The sequence below is a fragment of the Pithys albifrons genome, chromosome 13 (assembly GCF_047495875.1).
Source record: "Pithys albifrons albifrons isolate INPA30051 chromosome 13, PitAlb_v1, whole genome shotgun sequence".
NCBI classification, from domain to species: Eukaryota; Metazoa; Chordata; class Aves; order Passeriformes; family Thamnophilidae; genus Pithys; species Pithys albifrons.
In genome coordinates, this window is record NC_092470.1 from 3,282,113 (window position 1) to 3,309,198 (window position 27,086).

A 27,086-nucleotide genomic window follows, 5' to 3' on the forward strand; every position below is an offset into this window, starting at 1 on the left:
GCGGGGCGGGGCACGAGCGCGCACGCGCCAAACCCGCGCGGCGTCCGCGCCCTCGGCGGGACGGGGACGGGGGCAGGGACAGGTAAAGGGACCGGGACAGGACAGGAAAAGGAACCGGAACAGGACAGGAAAAGGAACCGGAACAGGACAGGGACTGGGTCAGGACAGGGACAGCACAGGGACCGGCACAGGAGAGGAAGAGGGAGAGGGACAGGCGGGACTGGGCCGCGCTCGGTTCGCGCCACTGTGAGGGCGGCGGTCAGAGAGTGATGGAACTGCGAAGTGCCCCGGGTTGGAAGGGACCCACAAGGATTATCAAAGTCCAACTCCTGGCCCTGCACAGGACCATCCCCAAAATCCCACCCTGTGGCCCAGAGGATCATCCAAGCACTCCTGGAGCTCTGCCAGCCTTGGGGCCGTGCCCACTGCCCTCTGGGGGAAGGACCTTTTCCTACCACCGATCCAGCCTCCCAGCACAGCCCCAGGTGTCTCCTCTGGCGCTGTCTGTGGATACCACAGAGCAGAAATCGGCGCCTGTTCCTCCAGGAACCTCACGGGGAGGTGTAACTGCAGCGAGCTCTGCCCTCAGTCTCCTCCAGGCTCGGGGATGGATGAGGGAAGGCCGAGGGAGGGCTCAGGGATGGCTGGACAGGGACACCTTCCACTATCCCAGGTTGCTCCAAGCCCCGTCCAACCTGGCCTTGGGCACTTCCAGGGATGGGGCAGCCACAGCTTCTCTGGGCACCTGTGCCAGGGCCTGCCTGCCCTCCCAGGGAAGGATTTTATCCTAGTATCTAATCTAAACCTACTCTCAGTTTGAACCTGTTCCCTCTTATCCTGGCTCTACATGCTTTTGTAAATAGTCTTGCCCCATCTTTCCTTAAGTTCCCCTCAGGCAGTGGACAGATCATGTCAGGATTGCACACCAGCCATGCATTGCTAACGGTGATGGAGAAAGCCCCCCCAAATTTCTATGTCATTTTCTGTGTAAATACAGAATCCAAAATACAGACCTTGTTCACCACAGTAGAAGCACAGGAGGTCACATAAATCGAGTTTTTAAAACATTTTTCACATACATAAGAATGTGAAATTAGTTGTGATTACAATGGGAAATGTAGTTACTAGGAGGAGGAGATAAGGATGAAATCAGGATTTGCTAAGGCTTAGAACTTGCTACCACTTTGTTATATTATATAGACAGCTACTGATCTAATCACAGCTAATCTATTGCCCAATAGATGCAGTAACAGCAACAAAGTTCTTTTTATTGTAGGGTGCTGGAGGACGTTGGAATGAATTGGAATGATTGTGACAATGTGGAGAAGTATGGAAAGAACTAAAAATGACACAAGGGTGCAGAAAAAGCATGGAGGAAAACATGAGAAACAAAAATGCCACTAAAGAAGAAAAGAAAGCACAGGCACCACCAACTAGCAATAATAAAATCTACAAATAACAGGGAAAAAAAATCACAATTATTGAGGTAATTTAATTAGAGCACTGAAAATATGTTCATAAAGAACAAGTGTCGTGCACAGCAAATGGCCTGAGGCCTGTGTACATTATCATAGAGTAAGTTACAAATGTAAAGCAGAGCCAGCTTCAGTATAAAGAAAGGATATGTAACTACTGGTAGGAGAAATACAGTAAAACAGCAAAAAGGAAAAAAAATATCCTGCCAGCTTTTAATAGTGAAGATCTGGTTATGAGACTTTTGTGATCAGGTTGTGAGGCACTTGCCTAGATATTGAAGACTGAATGGCAAGAGGTCTCAGCCTGTTGGTTCAGCTGGAATTATTCAAGGGGGAGCTGGGTCGAGCTGAGCTCTGAAGGTCGAGGGTGTCTGTGATTCCTAGAGGGGCACATTGCATTACATAAAAGAAAAGTTCCATTTTATGGGCCACTCAGTTAACATGGATCAAAACATACCTGAACACCCAAACATGAGTTTGCCAATTGTCAGAATACAGATTTTGAATCAGTACTGTTCTTTTCTGGTATAAATAAAGTAGAAAATGAGATTAATCTATATGGAGAATAATTTTATAACTCAACAGATAAGTTTCCTTGTCTTTCAACAGAGCAGTAATAAATAATGGGTGACCATGACTTACTTACTAAATCAAGAGGTTGAGAGTTTTCCAGAAAATTAACACTTTAAGAAAAATGTAGTGTCATATTAAATAATTTTCATGCTTTTCTAGAAGTGCTTCAGTTGTTGATAAACTCAAAACCGTGTTCAAAATGCACAAATAAATGTCATCTGCAGGGCTCGGGTCACAGTGCTCAGCACAGCCCTGCAATTCCCCATCGCCGACTCAGAGTGGCACAGCAGAGCTGGGAATGCACCGACTGTTCCAAGGGAAGCCAGAACACCATCGAACAAGAGGTCAGAGCCAACTGCTAGAGAATGTTGAATAATTCTATGTCTAAACATCAGACAATTGCAAATATAAGCATTTTCTGACACGAAAGCTTTACCAAAGAGAACAGGCTTGAAGGAGCAATGCTCTGTTGCATGAATTTGTCCTGTACATGGAAGGAATAAACTGTTACACAGTTTTAGTGGTCTGACATATTTCACAATTAACCTTTAAATTAGCCATCAAATGTAACAGAATACAAACCACTCATTTGTAAATAGTCCTTTCGCATTTTACATATTACAAAATTATTGTCTAGTAATCTAAAAAAAACCCCCACCAACTAGATGAAAAGTACCCCCCTTTCAAGTGGTTCAAGAAACAGCTCAGAAATACTGGAATTTGAAAACATTAATTTGAATGTCTGTCTCTGTGGGATTGGATGTAGAGGCTGCATTTGTTTAGAATTCCTTCTTGCTTTTTTCTCCATATTGGAAGTTCTAATACCATTGTGGGATTCTTTTCCCCACCTTTATTTTGCCCTTTTTTGATGGTAAGGACTTCAGGCTATAGTTTACCTCTGCTTTTCTAGTCCATACAAATAATTTGGCTCCTGTCTTAGTCACCTGTGATACAAAATTACAAGATCAACACATTGCAGACTAACAGCTTTCAGGTAGGTGGACAGGAAGCATGTCATACTTTGCTTCACTTCTGATACTCTTATCACCACCTCTTTAAAGCCACTCCATTGTAATCAGTTGTCCCACTGCAGTGGCTGTTTCCTAGTCTTTGTATATCATGAGGAATTACTGATCCCAAAGTGACCCTCCCCACAGTCTCTCTGTGTCCCTGTGTCTCCTCTCCCACATTCCCTGAGCCACTTCAGGTCCAGCCCCACAAGGCTGCAGTGGATAGTTCTTAAGCAGACTTGCACTTCACATCTCCTAACACCCCTTCCCCAATCCCCTCACTGATGTTTTGTCTTTTTCTATCTCTGAACAAACACCTGGTTGTAGAAAAGAAGCCAAAGTCTAAGTCAGGTCTAAGTGAAGAACTCGTGTTTGGAATTCAGCTGGAGAAGTACAAACAATACAGAGAACACACATCTTTCTAAGGGTCAAACCAAAGCCCAGACCTTTGCCATTCCAAGGCCAGAGCTATTACCTACATACAAATGAGAACCTGTTCATCCTCTGTCCATATGATTTTCTGGGGTTTTAATATATTTTTCTCTATCAGAGAGCATCACAGTCTTATTGGTATGAGGGAAAGCAAGAACCAACTTGCTAGTCATGAGAATCTCTATATCTGTATTGGTGGGGGGTGTTTCATGGTTATTTATTTCACAGCATTTATTGATTTTCTTCATTACTCTTTGTATAAGATTTCTGTATCTGCAAGTGAAAGGTACTAAATGCATTGCTATTAATACCATATTTGCTATTTTCTTGCCCTCAAGAAAAGTGGACATTAATATCACTTTGGCTGAAACTGAGGGGCCTATTAACTGTGGGAATAATGTGGAAAAATAACAGCAATAGGGGATCTCTTGCATCTGCATCTTCCAGATAAGTACCATTAGACAATTCCAGTACACCAGTAGGACTGCAGACAAACAAATGGTTGTGCACTGTGAACTCACATCCCTTAATTTGCACTGGCAAGTCTGCCTGTCTCAGAAAAAGGGGGTAGTTACACAAAGGTACAGATAACGTTTGCTTTCTGAGGTTGTTTTTACCATGGTAAACATTCTTATCTTTCTGTGCCTTGCAAAAAAGGTCTGATCTGTGCCATTTGCAGTATCAGATTAATGTCTACAACAGTGCTGTGTTAATGGTATAATTTTTATCATATTGTAGTCTAAATCCAAATCAAGTATGGATGATTCACACCAGGAAGATACTTGTGCATAGTTAAAAAATCTGTACCTTCCTTCCTATGAAAGAGTTGAGTTCTCCATTTGCATTTCTGTGTGCTCTGATGGTCAGGCTGTTATTCCTGCTTGCAATCAGTGATGCTTGGTTCAGCTCACTTCTAACAGGTTCTGAAAATAAACCACAAAACACATGAAGCACCCTGTTACATGGACAGAAGATATCTTTGCTGGTGGAGCTTGAGGGGAAAACTGGGTACAATTATATATTCTTTTAATTATTCATGACTTGGGTCTGAAGTGAATGTGTATACATTTTTCACTTATTCACTTTATATAATTCAAAACTAAGCCCAGAAGCAGTTTTATTCTTGGCAGCGTGACAAGTTTCCTCTCCTCAACAAACCAGTCAAAGGAATTGTTCCTCAGAGAGTTTGTCATGCTGGTGGATCCCAGAGAGGCAGCAGGGAAGCTGGAATTCATTACACCCCGTCACACAGATGTGTGTACACTCCCTCCCTCTCTGCCTGTGACAACAAGCCCTTCTCAGAGGACTCTGGTTATATCTAGCATGTGGTTTTTTTCATTTGTGGAGCTGATTTGCAGTTCATTAATCTAGAAAGCATTGCCCAGTGCTGGTAAGGACAATGCATCCATCCATATTCTGCTTATTCCACCTCCTATCCCTGAAACAGCACAGTTTAGAGAGAAGGAAATTGTGCTGTTTTGCAGAGCAACTACAGTTAAAGCAGCTCAGCAGCCAAAGCTGATGTAAACACACACTAGGAAATTGTTTTGATCTGGCCTATCAGGCTGCTGGCAATGCATTGTGCTTCCTTGGGAGACATGCAAATTTATGGGACACAACTTGACATGATTAAGGCAATGCATACAGAAGAGGTAATTGCCCTTTGGCAAGAGAATGATGTCAAGAGCCAATGATTCTTTACATTCTTGGCAGTGCAGGTAGGATCATGAAATTAGGGGCCTCTTGGAGTTTCATTATAATTTAGGTGTTGGGTTTGCTGTTGTTTAAAAATGTTTTTCCAACCTTTATGGTTGTATTCCTGTTAGTTGTTTGTCTTGCAGGGGAACATAAGCACAATGGTCAATTTGTTATCTTTAAAACCTCTATCTGTGTCTGCTGATATTATGACAGCTTATGATAGCTTGTTGAGTTTGGAGACAACAACAACAACAAAGAGGAGTTAAAATAATGCCCCAGGGAGACATCAACTTCTGCTGCTCACTCACAGCAGTGGGGTTCTTCACTTTGAAATTTAATTATCGGAGACACTGACACTTCTTGTTGGCAGACATGTGCTCAGAACTCATCCAACACACCCAAACAGAGTCAGATTCAGTTTGTGTCAGGGTTAATGAAAAATTACTGATCACTACCTGGGAATCTGGGGGCCACAATGGCTGAACTTGAGGTGAAAGACTCCATATCCTATTACTACTCCCCTGAGTCAGCCTAGCAAATAGCTAACTGTAATGTCTTAATTAGCTGTGTGTTAGAACCAGCTCTGGTCTCCCCTGCAAGCTGCAACATTGCTAATTACAGGGGGTGAGCACACAGGAGCACAAGGGAAGCAGGATTTGGTGCTGGGCTGGGGCACACAGGTGCCCACTGTGCTGCACAGCAAGGCTGGGGGCACTGGGGGGATGTTGAGATGTCACCCTTTTCTTTAATGCAAACATAAGGGAAAAGAAAACAATACTCTTTGTATGCTGGAGAACATTTCTCTTCTAACCTCCTGGACAAGGCAGGCCCAAAACAGACAAAGGAAACTGTCTTTGACAAACTTAACAGGGGACAAGAACACAAAGGAAGAAAGTAGCAGGAGAGCCCCAAGTGTTCAGCTGTGGGAGCTGTGCCCTTCCCTCCACCTGCTGCACAGGGAGCCTCTGCCAGCCAGGATTGCTGCTCTGGGTGCTCCTGGGGCTCAGCGTGGCCCTGCTGTGGCCGAGTGTGCTGCGTTCTGCCTGAACAGCTGGCACAGAATTCTTCAGGGACTTGCACCATCTGCTGCAGATGGAAACCTATCGCGTTACACTGTGCCTTTATCAGAAATACGAACTTGCAAGAACATCACAAAGCTGTGATTAGTTTGTTAGTACAAGTCTGACTTTTGAACCACAAAATTACATTCTCTGGTTTGTCCAGTGCATAATTGATAAATACTTGGGCAACTAAAACTGTGTCATTAAAAAAATGTCTAATTTCTTTGGGTTTTTAGATACAGTCCCAAAGTCCTTTTTAGAACAAAAATGCTTCACATTTCTGGTTTTCCATTCCTCTCCATCAATACATGATTTCTTTGACATTTTCTGCACTGGTACTTGTCATGTTCTTTAAATTCATTTTTGGTTCTCTATTGCTTGATGTATTAAGTGCAATTTTTGGAAGTATTTCCTATCTAAGCTTTCTGCATCAGTCCCTGGCCATTCATGTCCAAGATTTTATTCAGGTAGAACACTTAGATTTTATCCCAGCCATTAATTTTAATTTTCAAACAGTATTTTCTGAAGATTAGCTAAATTAAATCATTTTTGCAATTAGTGTCAAATTAATCCATAATGGAAGGTAGGTAACAGCAGAGATGAAGTCTCTTAGATTTTGACAGATACCCTCATTGGGTTTAATGTTTTGTATAATATCTCCTTAAGTGAGCAAAGAGCTTGCCTTGATGACTTTCTCACACCTAGGCTGCTATCCACACAGAATAATAAAACCCTTTTTCCATTTCTGGATTCTAAGAGGGAGTGTTGTTAACCCTGACTGCATTAAAAGCCATTTTTTGCCTTTATCAGCTTATTAGCTAATGGTTGCTGAAGCCCCAGGGATTGTAACATACAGTGTACCACAAAAAAACAACCAAACCAACAACCAAAACCAAACCAAAGAAAACACCCACACCCCAAATCCCTTGAACCTGGTGTCATAGGGATAAGTGAAAAAGAACCCAAATGATCAGTGTAACCAGTGGAAATGAAGGAATCAGCCTCCAGCAGGCAGACTGGTGGAGACAAGGAGGCTGGAAATGGATTAACAAGACCAATAATCTCAGGATCAATTCCTGGATCAGCAAGTGTTGGCCCTGAACGTACCTGAAAATCATAGAAGTTTGTCATTTAGACTGATTCAAACAAAAGGAAGCCAACCCATGGCACTTCCATCAGGCTCAGCAGAGTGCTTGGCTACAGACACATCTGTGCCCAAAGTGCTTTAATTTGAGAGGCCTGATCCTGAGCAGCTCTTCTGCTCTGACCTGGGAGGGAACTCAGCCTGAGTTTCTCCCAGGATTAAATGCTTACTCCTGGCTGCTCAGGGTCCTCAGACACTTTCATTTCCTAAGACTATTTTGGTTTGTTTTCAGTAAGCAGGGACATTGGTGTAATGGTTCATTTATTTTGGCATCACTTAATTTTAGGTGACTGGTGTAAGGCAGAACTTCTGTTTGTGCCTGCTCTGGCCTGCCTGACTTCAGTGGCAGTTTTGTTCGAATTAGTAGGATGTTAAAAATTGCTGAGATTCAGGAATAGACTAAGAATTTCTAGAAAAGATCCGTGAGGTTTGAGAAGACAAGAAAGCAATTCTGATGGGGCAAAATTAATTGTTTATCACTGTTTACTGTTTTTTGGGTGAACTTGTCTTAAATGTCCTTTGGGCTTGGTCATACTCCAATAGTCTGGCAAGATTCTCAGAGAATACTAATAGAGCTGGTGAACAAAAATCAAACATTAAACCTCCAGAAACCCATCTCCCCCCAAACTCCAAACATTACTCACTGTCATCACTGGTAAACACATAAAATTTGAGATCCCAGGGATACATATATAGGGTGTGGATAAAATTAAAGAACTGAAGTGCTTAAACTGGGGGTAGTGAGACCTCCAGCAAGCAAACAAGGTTTTACCTTTCTGCAGGTACAAGGTGGGGCCCTTTGGCTGCTGGAGCTCCCCAGCTCAGCTGCACCTTCCTGGCAGAGGATGCCAGGCTGTGCCACAAGCTGCAGAACAAGAAATTGGGTTCTTCCCCACCCATCTTATCAGAACCAACTGAAAGCTGTGGCAATTTAAACTAAATTACTACATTATTAGGTTAATGACTAAAAGCTGCCTTTGCTGGCTCTACTATAGGAGCAGTAACAGAAAAAGAGTTCCTAATAACCCCTCCTGAACTGGAGATAATGAATCAAAGCCTTTTGGATGCCTCTGAAATTAAGACTGACGTTTACAAAAGTAATTTGCTGTGTAATTTTCAGTTCTGCTCTTTTCAGGACCTTGGCCAGGGAAGATCACAAACCAAGGTGTGGTTCCTTGTTGCCCCAATTCACAAACAATTCATGCAGGCTATAAATTCATCTGTGTAGGATGATGTTAAGCTGTTAGTTTTGCACAGTGAGGCTTTGGCTTTCTCTGGAGCTATTTAAGGATATTGCAGCATCAACCAACAATGCCAAACTATTGATTTAGGGATCATTTAAATTCAGTGTTAATGATATTTGTTCAGCCATAGTCTGTGTACAAACCTCACAAATGAGAAATGCTCCCAAGTCCTTGAAACTCCTTCTATGAATATACTCTGGAATATTTAAGCCTTTCAATTTACTTCATGTTGAGCTGAATATGTGAACTCTGCAGTGATTAATGAGATCTCTGAGAATGGTGATGTCTCCCTCCAACACTGTTGCCTTGTAAAGTTGGCACCAAGTGCTTCCAGAGACTAATTATCATTTGTGGGTATCAGCGTGTTTTCTCACAGGGTACTGTGGGTCTCAAATTCAATAGAAATAAGGGAGATAAGGAATGGAGTCAAAAGCACAGCATTTTGCAGCCAGGTGTTCACACAAAATGAAATCAATTCTACTTGTTGGTTAGAACATTCCCAAGGAGGAGATTTTGCCTGAAAACAGAACTGAAAATCCTTTGCAAAATTCAAACCAACAGGTCTGGCTAGAGGTGGGTTTGGTTGGATTCATGGGCAAGCAAAATGTGAAAAGTGCTGCCACACAGCACAATGTTGGGGCATCATAAGCACCATGAGAAAATAAAACTAAAGAGACAGTAAGAGATGCATCTGTTATGTCAATTTATCCCCCAAATATGCCAGAGGAATGAGCAAACCAGAAAGAGCCTCATATAATGGAGCAATCTAGAATACTGCCCTCCATATCCAATGCATTTCCAAACTGCTATTACTAAATATGACTCATCAAGATTAAAAAAGGAAAATAATTTAGTCAGAGCTGTTGTCAAGTCAGTATTTAATGTTACTTTTGGTATTTGCTGTGATAAGCACTAAAATTTGCACACTCCTTGATAAATCATTGTTTAGCAATGTCTAGAGGGTCCAGTAAATGGTTTGAAATTGCCACAATGTAATAAATGGTTATTTGATAATGAATGAAATTGTTTGAAAATACTGTTAAAATGTCAAGTTTTAACATACAGAACATTAGTCAAAAGGAGTGCAAACATGGAAACCATAGTGACAGTATAAATATACTGCACCAAATGCATTTATTTGTACAGGGCAAATCGTAGGTGCCGGGGACAAACCAGTATAAATTGATATATGAAGTTAATTTCAATCTGTAAAAGTAATTGCATTGGTTTAACTTATTTAACTCTCCTTACAATAATATTTATAGCAGAGCGAGAAAGTAAAGAAATAAATGATGATAAATAGATAAAATACATAGGAAATGGGAATTGTTTTCCAGTTTAATTATGCTGTCACATAAAATTATCACAGAAATACACTATGCAGACAAGGAGAATACATTAAAATCCCATTATGCTGTGCAGAGTTGGCTGGGGTTTGTTGCTGCTTATTCCATAAATAGCTTTTCATCTCTTTTACTCTCATGAAAAGTTATACTTTGTAAAAAAATGAATTGGTGCAAGAGGGACAAAATGGGCTGTGTGTGTTTGGCAGAGCAGAGCTGGAAAGCAAGAATGTCAGACCTCTGTCTTGAAGAATAAATCAGATCACATCTTTAATTTGATGGAAAAAGAAAATGCCCACTCAGAACAAGTAGTTTTCCTTCTGTTTTTCTCAGGCACAGCTCTCACTTCAGGGGTTGTGTTTGCATGGCTGTGGTGTCCATCCAACAGGCTCATGGATGGGGAGAACATCATTGGAACTACAGGAAACATTGCAGTGAAAGAGCATTTGTTTTCTTCTTCCAGCCAGATGTTTGTGGCTTCAAACTGAACTTCATCCCCTCAGTTCTTTTCATGATGCATTAATGTGTGTGGGACTTTTTATCCTTCTGCTTTCTATGTCTTGGTCTGAACACAAGATGCAGCCTCAGCAGAGGCAGAAAGGTGCATGTGTTTCTTTTCTTCTTCTCTGCTTTTTTCAGCACACTTGCACCTTAGTTTACTTTAAAATAGCCATCTGCTATTATATAGGTAAAGAACATGATAATGCTGTAATTAATGCTAATAATGTGGCTTGTTGTTTTCATCTCTTAATACCATAAATCTCACTGTGTTTAAATTTGCAGCTTCCAAAACTGTGTGATTAAGTAGGAATTGGTGCTTTACTTGACTAAAAAAAAATAAAAATTAAATATTACTCTTTAGGGCTCCAATAAATATCTGGAAAAGAGGATTCTTCAGAGACTTCAAATTCAGAGCAAAGTTTTTAATAGATATGTCATTAATTTTTATAATATTTTTTATTTTAAACATACTGAATCAGAGGCACATTAAACCTTTAGCCTCTGATTGATGGGTTTGATCATTGAGGATAAGCAACACCCTGAGCAGAAAGGAATTCTCTACAATATGAAGAGAGTAAGAGGTGCAACACCCAGAAGATGAGGCATCTTCTTGTGGGAGATGAGATTTAGGTCATCAAAGATACTCCCAGTGCTTGTCATATCTGTGTAAATTAAATGAATGGACTTGCTCCAAAACTTTATGCCAGCTCCTTAAAATTATGTGTATGCAGCAAGACTGATTTTTTAAAGCTGTCTGTTGCTCCCAAAGAATGGCAATAACTAAAGGAAGTTCTCATTGGCCTTTGGAAAGGATCGTTTATTATTCTCCAAAATGGCCTGTTATTTACAGTTCTTATTAAAAAAATCCAACGTGGGAGGCATTCAAATTTCAACCAAGTTGGGATACTGTTAAACTTGCCTTCTAACAGTAGCAAATGATATTTTGGCTGACAGGAGTGATTTATGGCCTTTCCACTGCCACGTGAGCATTTCAAAGGACAAAATCGGAAACGTCATCGGGGTGTTTATGCAAATCAGAAACAAGGACCTTCATTCTCTTTGTATTTTCTGATCTTAATCCAGAGTCTCTTCACTGACACATACACAGTTATGGGTTTGGGGACTAACAGGGGTAAAACCCCCTATTTCTCCTGCAATATTTTTGTTTGCCAGAAAATTAAACTACATATGTACCAAATCAGGAATTCCTTGAAAGAAAAGTGTTGCAGAGGTTGGGGTGTTTCTGTTTTTGAAAAACTGTTCCTGCAGGTTCTGCATGTGAAACATTCAATGTGCTTTAAAGGTTTAGCCAGATAAATGACCCAAACAGAGACATTTTGATCATGTGACTTAGTTGAGAAAATATATTTTATCCTTGTCTATTTGAAACTTTGACCACTGTATAACTATATACATTTACATAATATACACATACAAAATACTGCAATTTTTGACACCTTCACTGGGTCATTTTGTTTGAATAGCAAAGCAGCAAACAGGTTCCTAAACAAAAGGATAATGCAATTTCATTGCTAAAATCTGAAGTGAATTTGATGCTTCCTCCAACTTGAGAATAACTGCTGTCTGAAAATAGGCCTCTATTAATATTATTGAGCAGGTGACCACTCAGTGCTCAACAGGAACTAGCAATTAGTGTATGTAAATCAACTCAGACAGCAGCATCTCAGTTGCTGTTCTGCATAGAGGAATAGTTAATTTGTAGGACTACATGTTTCCAGCCCAGACTCTAAAAAGTCACGTTTTCTATTGCTGAAAACCTCAATATCTGCAATATTTGTTGTGCATTTTATGATTCTTCCTAATGCCCTTGCAAACACATGTAATAAAATGCTAACAAACCATCATCCATTACTTAATTATGTTTATCCAGATGGATAAAGTTGAGGTGGGGGAAGCCTGTGGTAAAAATATTGTTTCCCATTTGGCAAACAGAGCCTACAGTTACAGCTTAATTATTCCTTGTAATGCTGTGGACAGATTTTCCTGTTAATCATTCTCAGGACCAGAGTTGATTAAAAAAAAAGTTGTGGATTTTTATTTTTTTATGAGGTTTAAAAAGTGTAGTGACTCACAGTTAAATCCATGTCCTCTCCAGTAGGGGATTTAAATGTTTGGGAGGCTCCTTGGGAACTTCACAGGGAGCTTCTCTGACAGTGATGAAACACCTTCCACAAGGCAAGACAAATATCTCAGAAAGCAATGCTACAGTTGCCTTCAGAAACTGTGCCTATGGAAAATAGCAGAATAATTCATCTTAATTAACAGAAATACTTCTATGTTTCAGCAACCAAGGGCAAGAAAAATAGAGGTCAGTTCTAGAAACCTTTTTTTATGAGGGTATCCCACTAAATTCCAAAAGATCACTTCTGTGCACAGTGGTGGCCATGTAGTAAAGAATGCAGTTTCTCTCTGGTTGTGTTTGTCAGTGCTCCATGAGATCTTTTCAATTTGAACTCTTTAAAGAGTGTTTTTCCAAAGCCAAAGCTATGCCCAACACCATGGACCAGGAGACATGAAAAGCAAACCCAGAAATAGCCTTGTGGTACAGGTGATTGTGGCTGCAAGGGTAGCCCAGGAAATGCTCACTGAGAGCCATCAGCCAACCTTCATAATATATTCTGCAGCAGTTCCTGGGCAAAATGAATGGATTAAAGCCAGCCATGCTGAATTTGTGGAGTAACCCATGGAAACACCTCCTTGTAATGCTGGAGCTTTTCATCTTCGCAGCCATGAGGTAAATCCCTGCATCACTTTGCTGCATTTGGAAAGGACAGGTTGGCAGAGGATTCTTTGGCATGTGTGTCTTGGCTCCAGCCAGCTGGGATTTGATTAACCTCTGTGTTAACTAGCTAAGAAATTGCTGCCTGCTACGTATTTGGAAATACATACCATGAACAGTTACTGAGTTCCCTTCCCATCCTGGCACAAAGCCAAGATGAACACAAAAAAATCACACCAACATTTTAAAGGGTGTCTGAGTTCTGGGGATCCATTCATGTAGTATTTTTCCTTTTTCTTTTTTTCCCCCCACATGAGAATAAGCTGGGAGTTGGTAAGAACTGGTAAGAAAAATTGTAATATACTTTATGTACAAGGGTTGCAAATCTTTTCAGTGAAGGTATAAGTAGGAAAAGCTTAACCCAGAAACACACACAGATATTGCTAAGATCTCATTTCTCAGCCTAACTAAAATGTTGAATTAATCATTCTTGCATAGATTTGAAGTTTTACTACCAGATCATTTATGTAAACTCAGTAATTTACTACTTGGTTTGATTATTTGCCTTCATTTTTCTGGACATCAGTGTAGTTCTTGGGTAGCCTACTATGAAATAATAAGCAATTTCAGTAGGAGTTTTAACAATCAGATTAGTAGTTAAAGAATAATATTAGCAGTTCTTGAAGACATCTTTGTATTAGAAGGGATTAAACTTTAAGAAAAACAGATGGCAAACTTTTTATTCTTCAAAACCAATTTATTAGAAAAAATGCAAGTACTTCTTTCCACATCGTCACGTGGCAATGAAGAATCTCCAGCAGCACAGGGGGAATAATCAGCACTGACCACTCTCACCAGGGGAGGGACAGAAAAGGTGGTGAGTGGGTATTTTTCTGATTCCAGGCCAGCAAAAATCTTGGCACACATGAAAACACAGTCATGTAAAAGGTGCTTTTAAAGGCTTCGAAGGATTTGTGTTCCCTTCGTGAGACTTTGTTGGATCAGCGTAAAAAAATCCATACTGATGAACTTCCACATCAAGAAAACTTTTTTACTTTTCATTTAATCATTATAAAGTAGCAGGAGCTTTTTAATTTTTTTTTAAGCTTAGAGGCATCCTAAATGAGATCTGCTTTTCATATCTGAATTGTTTTATTGTTGTTGTTGTTTTTATTTAAATTGACAGGAAAAAAAGGAAAGGAAAAAGCTTAAATGTGAAAAAAGAGCTTGTAGGAGAACTGCTTATGATAAATATAGTTAGAAAAAGGTGAATTAAAAATAAGTAAGAAAACATTTACATTAAGCATGCCATGTATGGACATAAAGCTTTTGAAACTCAATAGAAACTATAATACTATAAACTAAATATAAATATAGATATAGATATATAGATATAGATATAGATATATAAATATAAATAAATATATATAAATATAAATATACATAAATATATATAGATAGATATAAATATAAATATAAATAATATAAATAAATAAATATAAATATACATAAATCTAGATATAGATATATATAAATATAAATATATATAAATATAGCTATAAGTATATATAAATATATATAAATATAGATATAGCTATAAGTATATATAAATATAAATATAAATATAAATATAAATATAAATATAAATATAAATATAAATATAAATACTGCAAAACACAGAAGCAATTTCATAGCCTTAAAAGCATTGCTAAAAAAGAGCCAACTCTCAGCCAGACAAGAAGGATCAAACTCATTACTGCTCACATGTTCCCTTCAGACAAGAGCCTTTCCAGACACTGATCAAATATTAAGCAGATGAACAGTCAGAATTGGCCAGTAGTAAAATCTCTAATAGAAAATTCAGAGCCCTGTCACTTCCTGCTTTCCAGACTTGACTGGGAGGAGAAGAGGAGTTAAAATATTCTGGCCAACTGCTCAAAAATAGTTCCAAATGCCTTTCCTTCTCTGAAGGAACTTAGGCCATTAAATGAGGAAAATGCAAATCTTTAATATGTTAATTGGAGAGGCTGAATCTGTTCCCCAAATGGGGTCTGTGCAGACAGAGCCCACCTTATTTAAGGCAGAAGAGGATAATTGGGGTCACTGTTCAGGAAAGCTCTTGATCGTGTTCTTACAGGAGCTGATAGCCTGAAAAACCCACCTAAGCAGTTCCCTGGCACAGGGGAGAGTTAACATATGATGAGCACATGGAAAGGCTGACTAATTTCATGCCTACTTAGAGTTCAGGCAACATGAACTCTCATTTCTTACTCAGTTTTCACATGTGAAGGATTTCATTTAACTGTGGGATTCCTGGTAATAGTTGGAATTTTTCAGCTGATGACATTTATATGGTGAAGCTTAAGAAGCACCACTCACTACGTGTGATGTCTTGGGAAACCTTCCCTCAAAGTCCAGATCACTGGAGCATCTTCTTGAAAAGAAAGTCAGATATTGGGGAAAAATTTTTAAAGTTGGGAATATAGACTAGTTAATACCATCTAAGAGGAAAATAAAGCCTTCTTCAACATTTCAGGGTCTCATAAAAAATGGCCTGGCAGATTTAAAAGGTAAAATCTGTTATGTTTATATTGACATTATAGTAATTTTCTGTAAGAACCTAATCAGCATTCAGCAAATATAAACAGATGTCATATCAATATTACAGTTTCTGACTTATTCATTGACTGCAATACCTGTAAAACACCTCAGCAAAACAACAGCAACAAAGGTTAATATTGAAAGCCTCATGTACAGTCAACTTGTCAACATCTGTCTGCAATTCTAGGCTTTACCTGAGGGGTTTTTTTCCCCCACTCTTGGTCTTTATCCAGACAAGTTTTACATTAATTCAATTGACATTTGACAATTAAAACACAAAATACAAAATGTTTCTATATTTTCTCTTTCTGCAGTGGTAATGCTGAGTAACAGCAAGAGCAGAAGCACAGTGGGACCTTCTGCTTCTCCTAACAATCCAATTTGTGGTATAAAAATGCTATTGAGAGCCTTACTTAGCTGAATTTAATGTCTAATGTCACACTACAGTAATGGAAAGTGATCCAATATTTGCAAATAGATACAAAGTCCTTAGCAGTGAGCTTAAGTGAAAACTTAAATATCATTAGCAGAAGGAATATAGAAAAAAGTATTTATCTAAGTCTGTAGGAAGATGTGAAAATAAGATTTTCATTCACAGCACTGTAAGTCTGGAATGTCTCAGTACTTTGCTCCTGAGAGAGAGGTCACATTAACACTCACGGGACTGAAATGAGGTTTGGATTTTCCAGTATTTGGAATTCTGAGGTTTCCTTACTTTTGAATTTGGTCCATATGTGAGAGGGTGAACAGAATACAGTGACCAGGTGAACACAGCAGTGCTTATAAACTGGAATTTTGAACTGTGCTCTTGCCACAGCTCTGCACTAAAGACCAAATGTAACTGGTCACTGCAGGAAGGGACAAATTTAAAATCAAGACAGGGGTAAAAATCATCTGCATTCGAGTCATATGCACAAAACCTAAGAGAGAAAAAGAGCCCCATCACTGTCAGATGAATATTCCATCAAAGCTACAGTCACATGCTGTTCTATTGAGATTAACTTTACCTGCTGAATGCTGTGAAATTTATTTCGGTGGCCCATGACCACCATCTATCAGCCCCCGACCCCTATCTATATAAAACAATAAGCATGATCTTAAGGCTGTCTTAAAGGCTGTCTGAGAGATGTATATTTACTGACATATAACCTGACTAAAGCCAAACATCATTACCCCTGTGACTGATTGGAGGGCAGTCATAACTTAACAGTTTTATTTCCCCTCTACAGCTGAGCTCCTTGACCACGGTGGCTGAGCTGACATGGCATTTCAAGTCTTGTTACCAGCTCAGTGCTTCTCTTATTTAGAAATAAAAAGGGGGATGGGGAGCAGGGGGAAGCTGGAAAAGAAAAAGAAAAGGCACCTCTTCATTTAGCCTCTCCATCTTGATCATTGCTGATGGGCTATCAATAATTTCAACTTGGTTAAGCAGCTGGCTGAAGGTTAAATAAATTCTGCCTCTTGTTTGCATGATCACACACCTGAACTCAAGAATTTTAATTTGAGGTGGATTTTATTTTGATTGCTCCTTTTGAGGTTCTTATGCAGAAAAAGTCTAGAAAAGAAGTTCTTTTTGTGGAGAAGATTAAAGTCAATGGGACAAAGCAACTACACTTTGAAATCTCTGAAAGAAAATCTCTAAGTGTGGTAATTTAATTGTTGAAATCTAAGAACAGCTTCCACTGATTCATAAAAGAGTCATGGTTTGAGGGGAAAACAAAGTAGATCAGGCTATTTTGCCTGCACTGTGTTCAGTTATCTGGTGCCCTGCTATTTATGACATCCAGGACATTATTTACAGCACAACCACCTATGTGTCCCAGGCAATGTGGGCACTAATCTGCTGTTAATAATGCATTCTGTGGGCTCAGCATTCCTCTTACTTGCATCAGCTTTATTGTTTATTTAAACACTTACTTCCTGGGAGTATTCCTGTTTCATTTTAGTACCAGAAGCTCCAAGCTCAATATGAATCAAATATTTAGCTGTAGTAGGGTGATTTTGGAACTAACATGCTCCTTGTTACTGAGACCCAAGGAAAATGCACACTGAAATTTGTCTAACATAATCAGAATAGTTAGTGACTTAGAAAGCAGGTGGTGTCCTCTTAAAGGAGGAAGAGAGTTATGGTTGTTTTGGAGACTCATCCAGCTGCTTTGCCTCACACAGGTTTAAGTGTATGGGCTACTTTTACACACAAGTTGATTTTTCATAATCACATTACCTGCATTTTCAGTAGTTTGCTGCTGAAGGGCAGTGAGCTTGTTCAGAGAGAGGAGTCAGACTCAGGTCACAAATCTTGAGTGCAAGAGCACACACACTCACAGCTAACCCACACAGTGAGTGCCTTGACTTGCTTCCTTCAGCTTGCCCTGTTGGGGACAGAGAATTCCCAATATCTACAATAATATCTGAAGTTAGACACAGCACATGGTGTTCCTCAGGGACCAGTACTGGGACCAGCAGGGTTTGGCATCTCTGTCTGTGCCATGGGCAGTGGGACCAAGGCACCCTCAGCTCTGCCAACACTGAGCTGTGTGGAGCAGGTGACAGCCTGGAGGGAAGGGATCCGTCCAGAGGGAAGGGATCCATCCAGAGGGAAGGGATCCATCCAGAGCGAAGGGGTCCATCCAGAGGGACCTTGATGGGCGCAGAGCTGGGCCTGTGGGAACATCATCGAGTTCAACAAGGCCAGGTCAAGGTCCTGAGCTCCACCTGGAGTGCTGCCTCCATCTCTGGGGCTCCAGGTGTGTGAAGGTCATGGACCTGCACTTCCCTTTGTTGAACTTCAGAAGGTTCTTCTCCACCCAGGTCCAGCCTGCTGAGGTTGTTCTGAAGAAGGGCTGCCCAGCCCCCTGGGGTGTCAGCCACTCCTCCTGACTCTGTGTCACCAGGGAACTTCTGAAAGGATTCAGAGGGATTATACTGGATTAGGAAAATAAATTCCTCTAAGATGATGACCACTTTGAAGTTAAATTCTGTGATATGAGAGTTTTCATTTTTTCTTTTTTAAACATAAAGTTTAAAAACTACTTAGTGATACAAATGATTGATGTATCTATAGACAGTTTCTCTTTTCAGACTGAATGTTGTCTCTCTGGGTGTTGATACCACATAAAACATTGTAGAGGTTGGTAGCAAGACAAAACCATAGTACATGATGTACTTCTCTTTCTTTCCCTGCCAGGAGCTCCTTTGCCAGGGAAGATGCTCTAAATTCTCACCTATCTCAAAATTAGCAATACATCCTGCAAAATCTCTACAGGTAAAGAAAACTGTTAACCCAGGAGGCATAAATCAGATTTGCTGCTGTTTCTTTACGAAATTCCAGTTCTCTAAGTCTCTCAGCTGTCAGTTGGATGATGCTGCTTGATTCTGCACTCCCTTACCTGTTCCAATCCACATCGTGTTCATCTCTTACTCCAGTGATAGAATTTGCCTCCTTAGCCAACAAATCTGGGGACCAGGTTTTACCCACCAATAGATGTTATTCCACTGAAGGGTAAATTAAGGTGGATTTGTAATGTCTTTGTTTATCTTAAAAAATTAAATATATTGAAAGAACTTGAAAGCAGATTTAATTTAAAAGAAAAGTAAGGGCATTATACAAACAGCAGCAGATCTCATCCAGAATATGTCACATAAATATCATACTATCAAACAAGAAATGTAAATTATCATACATACTCTGTAATTGAAAAGTGTATTATACATTAGCGAAGTCACCCATTTATCTAATCATAATCAGTTCCAATAAAATCTCATTTAGGAAAGTTGAATGTAGTTCAGGGTGGATGGTTATGAGGATATCAGTCATGTGAGTGTGCACAGAAACAGTTTTGAAAGATAGTTCTTGTCTGTAGAAATGTAATTATTGCATACCTCATCTGCAGGAACTTCCACTGAGAGGGCTGGCTCGGGGGCATTCAGAACAGGACAGAAGCCAAGCAAGTCTACCAAACAACTCTGTCTTGAATGATATTTCAAGGAAACTTTTACTCCAGACATTTGCAAGAAACCATCACAAAAATGATATGGTGTTCAAAGCGAGTAAGAGGTGGTTCAAAAGCAGAGGGAAAGTCCTGTTACATCTTTTGAAGGTTCTGATGCTGCACAACAGCTTGGAACCAAACCTCCCATGGCTTTATAAATCCAACCTTTCAGTAAGAGAAGTTCTGGTTGAGCAAACATATGCAGGTCTGTTACAAAGGGTGGTAAAAAGCAACAATTTTCTGTCACTGCTGCCCTTCTGCTGGAGCATTTTAGATGAAATGACCTCCAGTTACATCTTTTGAAGGTTCTGTTACATCTTTTGAAGGTTCTGATGCTGTACAACAGCTTGGAACCAAACCTCCCATGGCTTTTTAAATCCAACCTTTCAGTAGGAGAAGTTCTGGTTGAGCAAACATATGCAGGTCTGTTACAAAGGGTGGTAAAGAGCAACAATTTTCTGTCACTGCTGCCCTTCTGCTGGAGCATTTTAGATGAAATGACCTCCAGACATGAACAATGAGTGGTTTTGTTGGGCTTGTTGACATAATAAGACACAAAAATACTAATTTTGCCATTCCTACATTCCAAATGACTTAACCCAGCAGTACTGTGAATAAAATGTCCATTGTGGCTGCAGTGGAAGCAGTTCATGGTGAACATGTAATTTGGTACCATTATCCCTTCTGAAATTATCATTCATGTTTTTCCTTCTGTTTCTCCATTTATTGTGCACAGCTGCTCACTAATCACTTGCACAAACTTACCTTAACCTATGGATTATTTATGATACACCTCTCACTCCTCCAACATTGGTACCTAAGCTGTACTAATTTTATTTCTTCTGTGTGTTCCAGAATTCCCATTTTCCTTACAGCTGGTCCCCATTCCATTGTGAATACTCCCCCACATACATATTGATGGCAATATTTACATGCAGCTGTATTCAAATCACTTTTGAATCAATCAGTAACATGGAGAGTCACAGCTCAAATGTCTACATGATCTTCATTAAAATGGGGTACAAGAAGATAGAAACCACATTTGACAAAAAGAATATCCACATATCCTCTAATCTTTTTGCTTCTTACTATGCTCCAGGTGTCAGTATCCACCAATACCCATCAAATAATGTAATTCCACCAGTTTCTTATATTGTGATATGTTTGTTTTTTCACAAAATCCAGTGGATTCTCAACAAAATGATCTTCTTCTTTAGAAAATCCTGGGGAAAAAATAACCATTTGACCCTCCTGCTTTTGCAGCTGTAGCCAGCCCTGATTTGCTTTGCTGTGCCTGGCTAGAGGTACAACCCTACACACATGCAATTTGTCCAGTTTTAATAATTTACAACTGACTAGGGCACTTAGAACATAACCATGATAATCTACAGGAGTGATCAGGATACCTTACTCCCATTTTTATGTCCTGTTGCAATATTTAAAAGTAGGAGAGAGCCAATTTGCAAGTATATAGTCTGGTTTTGTTTTACAAAGGAGTGGTCAACCAAACCTAGATGGAAACCAGACTGAACATTATACTTGCAAACACTTAATGTTAGAATTGGCTCCTGGGTAGATAAAGGCCATCTTCCCACCTCACTGTACCTCTTAAAGGAGATGAGATGTAGACAGTTCCAAAGCTGCATGTGCAGCTCTGCAAGAAGCCACTGCAGTGTCGTTCATTTGCACTTCTAAGTAGACTTGTTTGTGACTCAATTGACCTGATCCAAATGATTTGCTGTTCTCACACTCCAGCCTTGAGAAGATCTCCATTGTGTGGCCCTTCTGGGAGGTGTCCTTCACACCAGCCAGTCTGCAATCAAACCCAAGTGAAGGCAAGAAACGCTGTGTGACTTTATGGATTTCGCTTCAGAAATCCATCATCGCCTCCTCTCATTATAAGCTGGATATTCTCCTTGCTGAATTCCTTCTCAAACTGTGGGAGCACAGACCATGGGAGGAGGAGTGACATGCTCAGCATTTCCAAATCCTGCCTGTAAAACCCCTGAATTAACACAGGCCAGTGCTGGAGCTGGAACTCAACACACACACACACACCTGGCAAAACTGGTCTTACCCAGCTCCACTGCACAGGAGCAGCATTTAAACATCTCAGGCACAGTCACATCAATCTAATCACAAAACACAGTACAGAGAAGAGATTTAACTGATCTCCACAGAAGAAGATGATACATTACTGTTGCAGAAAGGCCCAATATCATAAAGAACTAGATGGGTTCAGGGCAGGAATTTAAAGATAAGATCAAAACACTGCAAGCACAAAGACTTTCACTGCTGGAGAACGATGTCTAAGGAGATCAAGAGGTGGCAAGATGCAGAAGGAATGCTATACTTAGTATTCTGTACCTAGAATTAATTCCATTCTCTGACTGCCCCAACAGCTTTAAGAGCTCATCTTCATCTCAACCTGTAAACAAAAGTACTACTAGTTATACCAACTCCTGTAACAATATTTTGAAAATTCACTGTTTAATGTCTTGGTCTCAGTCCTGAAAGATTCAGCTTTTCAAAGGGCATGAAAGACCTCACTTAAAATCTGTGGGTATTGTTAACTGTGAGAACTCTAATACACTCACACTCCTTACAGAACACTTTTTGCAGTCCCAGCACAATGTGTCAACTTTCAAGCCTTTAATTTAAGAAAAATAACTCTATAATAGAAAAAATTCTGTGAAGTTACACAGAAAGGTAAAACCTGGTTACTGTTCTCCTTCCCACTTCATACCATGTAGCTTAAACCAGCAGTGAAGCACTTTGAAATACGCTGGGCCTTAGCCAGCAGTTTAAATGAGTATATGTGATTTAGTTCGTATTTCCAGGCCTCTTTATTAAATACCTCCCAGTTCCATCTTGCCTAATATTTGATCCAGCAAGTTTAATGACCATTCCTTCATTAAACATTACAAGCTTTTTAAGACCTTGACAGTGCTGCATTTCATTCAATAACCTAGTGCTGCTACAAAGTCAACACTGTGTGCCAAGTTAATCCCTCGTGTCCACTAATTATGGCCAGTGCTGCAGCTCTTTGGGTGAGCCCGAATCGCTGGGGAAGAGCAGCATTTCCAGGCCAATGGATTCAGCGCTCCAGCCATATCTCATGTCTTGACACTAGATGTCAGCGAAGGGTAATTGTTGTCTCAATTTAGAGGCCAGCCCAGGTAGCTGCTGGCAACCTCTGTTAATGTTTTATAGCAAAGGTGAAGTATAGCTTAATACAAGCATCTGACATATATTACAATAAAAAAAGATATAGTTGTCTAGTGTTTTTAAAGTCGTCATAAAAGATGAATAATGATGCAGTTTAAAGCTAAAAGACAGCTGCCAAGCTGAATGGCCATGATGGATGGCTGAACACCCAGTGTAGAGAAAACCTGTTCCCTAGAGACCACCATCCAAAAAATTAATTACTACGATTCAGCATCTTTAAATGTGCCACTTAATATACTGCCACCATAATTAAATTTCCAGCCCTGTGACCTTGAGACCATTTCCTGAGATAATAAATGAGATCAAGGTTTAATCGATGGAGATGCAAGTGGAAACTGTCCGAGGAAGCACAAAACCATCACAATGTAGTCAAGGTCAGGAGAGAAAAACCAAGTGAAGCTGCGAATCAACACTAATTGCTTCCTTATGATAAAAGATGTTTATTTTAATTTGCTTTATTTGCAAACAGTTCCATTGTATACTCTCTGACAGCAGCTTTTAAACTCCAGCCACAACTGAAGTCAGCAGAGGGCATGTTTGTCTCCTTGTAGAGAAGCACTTGCTGTGGCAAGTGGAGCCACATTCAGCAGCTCACTGAGATCTGATAACCAAGCTCATCACACATCAAACAATACAGAGACAAGAAGCTGCTGACTGCCTCAGGTACACTCCTTCCTCTCTAAAGCAAGAAACCAAACAATAAAAGAGGAGACTTTGGGCAGAGATGTGAAGGCTATTTTATGTCCTTTTGAAGTCTGAGTGTCACAAAGTATGGTCTGACTTCCACTGCTGGACTTTATTGAAGAGCTAAATCAGATACCACATATATATATACACACACATATATACATATATATATATGGTATCTGATCAATATATAAATATCTACATGTATGAGACCACCTTAAATACATAATAACACATAGTAGAGGACCTATTATTCTAACAGAAATAAATATTATTGGGGCTTTTATGCACATAATGAGTTGAAGTGAGTCTGTCTCTGCAGCTAAGTGAAGTCTCCTTAATTGTGTGCTGCTAGAGAAATTAGAACTAGCTGATGGGGAAGGATATACACTAAAAAAAACTAAATCCAACTTTCTGAGACCAGCCCTGTGTAGAGTTAGGCTTCCTCACATTCCAATAAGCCCAGAGGGAAAACGAGCACATCTTCTGACACCTAAACACCCAGAATTTTAAAAGGCATAGAAGTCAGCAGTGAGAAGACAGAGAGGTGAGACTGTAAAGCAATGCAGATAATAGATCTTTAAATAATAGCACTTAGATTGTTTTGTAAAATAGGTATCAACCAACAGTATCAATCCTGTTGGCATCAAATAGAGTCAATTATGAGCCGCTGTAGATTCTGGGGTGAAAATACATCTGATATAGTAGAAATAACATCCATAAATATCTCAAGCAAACCAAGGGGGCTGGCGTGGTACAGAACCCCAAGGGGAGTCAGAGAACTCTCAAATCTCTCCACACCACTAAGGCCAAAGCACAAAAACTTGTCCCAACCCCAAACTCCACTCCCCATGAGGGATTAGAGACTGCCACGTGAGCCACAGGACTGTGCCATCCCCTGTCTCACAGTCATGGTAATCCTGCAGAGATGTGCAAGTGAACATCCTGAAGGTGCACTGAGGAGGGTTAACACAATTATGGCCTGGTCAAAAGCACCAGTACCACTGAGAAGGGGAAAGTGTTGGTGAAACAGCTATGCTGTCTACAGAACTATGGAACGAAATCACCTTGAGGACTCAGTCCAGCTGTACCTCTGAAAGATGGGTAGAAGAAGCCTAGAAAAACTAACTAACCAACCAACCAAAACTCCAAGGTATTACTGTCTCAGAACAAAATCTTCTGGGCGATGGAGATAAACCGTAGAATTTGACTTGGTTCAGGCTGAGACAATATCATGCTGAAAAATAAACTCAAGATTAGTTGAAACTTGTACCTCTTTCCCTTTCAGTCTAATGCAGTTAAATTTGGATCCAAAATACCTACTGAAGTTAACACTTTCAAAATTTCCAGACTTTTGTCTACCTTGGTGTGTTGATGGGTCAGCTGGGAAGTTCTGCCTGTCCTGAAACTTCCTCCTGTCACTCTGTATGTACCAGTAAGGCCTTTAGAGAATGAAAGCGAGGGGAAACAAAGTCTTTACTCTTATCTGACAGGCTAGTGTTGTAAATAATGCACTGTTCTAACACCATTCTCAGGAAGTCTCATTGCATGACAAATGCCACAGCCTGCCAACACTGGCAGTTCCCATCTTTTCTTATTGAAAGATCCATTTAGATGTGTCAAGACAACCTGAAGGCTACTTCTGATAAGAACAATGGGCAGTTTCAAAGGAGAAGAGGCAACATTTCAATTACAAATTTCTATTTTATTTTTAGCCTAATTTGGTCTCTTTGTTATAAACAAGATGTTTTACATATGCCTGGTAGTAATAATTGATAGTTCATGCTTCTGTGTGTTATACTTGTTAAAATATTTGCATTTAAAAGCAAAGTTGGACTTCCAGCTCTAGGCTATGTATGTGTCTTTCCTAAGGAGTCTCTGCTAGAAGAAACATTTTGAATTATAATTGTCTTCCAAATCTCAAATTAAGAAAGACAGAGCTCTGTTAACCCCTCACTTAGATCACTTATCTATGTGAAAACAAATTGTGATTTGGAGAAGTTGAGTAGGGACCCAGCAGATAGTCTGGACTCTCCTGACTCCTCCTGTATTCCATCACCAAGATTAGACAGATGAGTACAGGTTATTTAGGCTGCCAAGGGCTGGAAGATCAGGCCTCAGGTAATTACAGCATTAGAACATATGTACTTTATGAGGAGATCAATTTTACAGTTAAAAGCTTTATAGCTTGGTTCAGAAAAGCCAATTGCTTGAAACTTTGCAGAAAGTAGTAATAGATTATGGAAAAAGAGGTCCTGTGTTTACAACACCTGCTGAACTCCTCACATGAGCATGTACTACCTTCAAAAAGCTGTGTTGTATAGAACCTGCCCACAGCATGCAGTCCTTCAGGGGCAGTTTGCTCCAGCATCAATCCCCTCACAGGGTCATAAGTCCTACCAGCAAATCATATCCAGCACTGGCTTCTCTCTCCACAGGTCCTTCCAGTTTCCTGCTCCAGGCAGAACTGCTGCAGGGTCACAGCTCCTTCAGGCATCCTCCTGCTCAGGCACGGGACTCCTCCACAGGCTGCAGGTGAGTCTCTGCTCCTCCATGGACTTCCATGGGCTCATGGGGTACAGGTACTTCACCATGGGCTGCAGATGGATCTCTGCTCCATGTGCTCCTGGGGCTGCAGATGGATGTCTGCTCCATGGGCTTGCAGGGCACATCTCCCTCTCCATGGGCTGCAGATGGATCTCTGTTCCATGGGCTTGTGGGGCACATCTCCCTCTCCATGGGCTGCAGGTGGATCTCTGCTCCATGGGCTCCTGGAGCTGCAGGTGGATCGCTGCTCCATGGGCTCCTGGGGCTGCAGGTGGATCTCTGCTCCATGGGCTTGTGGGGCACATCTCCCTCTCCATGCGCTGCAGGTGGATCTCTGCTCCATGGGCTCCTGGAGCTGCAGGTGGGTCTCTGCTCCATGGGCTCATGGGGCAGAGCTACAGTTGCTGCTGTGCAGGTGCCTCCCTTGGAGAATCAGTTAGCCCAGAGGTATAGCCCATCCAGCACGCCTGAGGGGCTCAGCCCTGGCCAGCAGAGCCCACCTCAGTGCCAGCTGGCATTGGCTCCAGCACACCCAGGGAAGCTCCCGGCAGCTCCTCACAGAAGCCACCCCTGCAGCCCCTCCAATACCAAAACCTTGCCCTCAAACCCAGTTTGTTGCTAAACCTGACAGAACTTTGCAGCTGCAGCAGAGCTGGCTCTCACTATTCCCTCCCAGAGTTAGGCATCCTTGCAACAGATTTTGTGCCAAATGCAACCTATTTTCATCTTTGCTCTTTACTGCCTCTTGCTCAATAAAAAATTCTGCAAAAAGAGAAGGAGGCAGGTACACTGGCTGGAGTACTGCCTTCC

At 40.5% G+C, this 27,086-nt stretch overlaps 1 long non-coding RNA gene across 4 annotated transcripts; it reads left to right on the top strand.

The window, feature by feature from the left end:
* The first annotated feature begins 13 nt into the window (after positions 1-13).
* On the top strand, positions 14-26,258 carry LOC139678261 (uncharacterized). 4 transcript variants are annotated; one of them, XR_011698999.1, is made up of 4 exons: positions 14-82; positions 1,277-1,486; positions 2,273-2,392; positions 26,168-26,258. It is a non-coding gene; the product is annotated as an uncharacterized lncRNA (long non-coding RNA). The 4 variants fall into 4 exon arrangements; XR_011699000.1 differs by lacking the exon at positions 26,168-26,258 and adding an exon at positions 21,570-22,582; XR_011699001.1 differs by lacking the exon at positions 26,168-26,258 and adding an exon at positions 19,010-19,072.
* Positions 26,259-27,086: the final 828 nt, after the last annotated feature.